Raw genomic sequence first — 2,414 nt, forward strand, 5'->3', positions numbered from 1 at the left:
GGGTGAAGCTAACTGCCGTAACCAAAGATCAGTACGGAATGACAATAGTAGATCTGAGCAAGACTAGATACAGTGATGACCCATTCGTACTTGCCAATGATGTGCATCAGGTGTTCTATGTGAAGGACATGTGTAGCAAACCCAAGAGAAAACTAGAAAAAACATGGGAGCCAAAGTGCCACATAGTTCTTCCACGTAAAAGAAAAATCGTGGGAGTCGAGGATAAAACAGACCAATCAGATGATTATGATCAGTTTGATGGCATGCCTCCAGTCATAGTAGAAGTTGATCCAAGAATCCTGCTATCCAAAGAAGAGGCTCCGTACTTACGCCGCGATCATGATCAAGGAACTTTCGTGAAGAAGAAATTTTACAACGTTGTATTGTAATGCGCTAAATTTACATGACCTTTGTGTAGTACTTGATACAATTTTTAATTTACCCTATGTATGATTTCATGTGTTCTTAAATTTGTTAGGTGAAGATTTATTAGGTAAACATGAACAATGTTAACCACATACATACATAGATTTTTTTGCACGTTGAAATTATTTAATTGAATAATTTCTTGATCACAACGATGCAGTAAAATAATTATATTAGAGGCTAAACGAACTGGTATAGAATTAATGACTAAATCACACTTATTGTCAATATACTCGCTAATGAAATATATTTTTGCATGTACAAAATATGTGAAGTTTTTTGTTTTTGCATCCTGAAATGCAGTGAAAACATAAATAAAATCCTTTTCCAAAAAACACGCAGGAGGTGAAAGTGTGGGAAAGGGCCTTTTATCCCAGGTGCCAATTAAAACCGGGAGAAAAGGCCCCCCTTTTATCCCGGTTGACAACTGCAACCGGGATAAAAGGGTAGTTTTCGATTCCCGCCGGGGACGTACCCTTTTATCCCGGTTACGATTAGCAACCGGGATAAAAGGGGGGGTCATTTTGTCCCGGTTGGTGTTGGCACCCGGGATAAAAGGGTAGGTTTCGATTCTCGCCGGGGGACGTACCCTTTTGTCCCGGGTCCCATCACCAACCGGGATAAAAGGGGGGCCTTTTATCCCAGTTGGTGATGGGCCCGGGACAAAAGGGCCTTTAGTCCCGGGTGCCATTACGAACCGGGATAAAAGGGGGGGATAAAAGGCACTGTAGCCTCTTCTACCCCCCAGGCCAGTTACACTTAGCCAAATTTTCACCAAGATCCCGCGCCCTCTCACCTGCTCCGTCGCTGCCCATCCGCCTCCCTCGTCGGCCGCCATCGTCGTCGTCCCCCATTGCCCCTGCCATCGTCGTCCCGCCGCCCGACCGCCTCGCCCGCGCCCGGACCGCCTCCTCCTCCATCACCTTGGCCCTCCTCGATCCTCCTCCATCGCGCCCCCTCGACCTCGTCGCCGCCGGCCACCTCCATCGCAGGGCCTCGTCGCCGCCTTCGTCAATGCCACCTCCTCTGTCGCCGCCGCGCCCTCGTCCGTCGCGGGGCCTCCTCATCGCCACCTCTGTCACGCGCGCTGCCTCTCCGTCATCCCTCGTCACCGGCCGCCTCCGCCCGGCGTTGCTTCGCTCCATCCCCGGCCGCCGCCGTCCCGCCGCCGCGGCCACCTCGTCGCCTCGGCCACCGTCGACCACGCGAGGTCCGCCGGCACTAGCGCCGAGAACGAAGGGCTCTTGCTGACGCAAGCTCACCGGCTTGCGTCAGCAAGGGCCTTTTTTATTTTTTTAGCTAGAAAAATAAATAGAAATTAGCATATTAGTTAGAAAATCAATAGATATTTGTATATTAGTTAGAAAATCAAATTAGTAGTAATTAGTTAGTTCCGGGTGCCATTACGAAGGGCTTCGCCTAGGTTAGAAATTAGTCGTTGTCGCGGCCACCTCGCTCCGTCCCCGCCTCCGCCGTCCCGCCGCCCCGGCCATCTCGTCGCCCAACCTAGGCACCATCGACCGCGCGAGGTTCGCCGGCACTGGCGTCGAGAACGAAGGGCTCTTGCTGACGTAAGCCCACCGGCTTGCGTCAGCAAGGGCCTTTGTTATTTTTTAGTTAAAAAAATGAATAGAAAATAGCAAATTAGTAGAAATTAGTAGTAATTAGTTAGAAATTTTGTAGAAATTCATTCAAATTAGTAGGAATTAGTAGTAATTTGCTAGAAATTCCAATAAATATGTATAAATTAGTAGAAATTTGGTAGAAATTCGTACAAAGTACTACTAATTTGTTGAAAATTTGTATAAACATTCCGGACTTTGTGGGATTCATGTTATTTTATGATTTCATGTATATACCCTTACGTACATATAACTAAGGCAATTTCTATGACTGTCATGTATGATTCCATGTATGTTTCAACCAGTAGTTGAAATGGCAGACGACGAGACCGCGAGGTATCTCATGGAGCAGATAATCACTGGTCG

The sequence above is a fragment of the Setaria italica genome, chromosome VIII, assembly GCF_000263155.2.
Source record: "Setaria italica strain Yugu1 chromosome VIII, Setaria_italica_v2.0, whole genome shotgun sequence".
NCBI classification, from domain to species: domain Eukaryota; kingdom Viridiplantae; phylum Streptophyta; class Magnoliopsida; order Poales; family Poaceae; genus Setaria; species Setaria italica.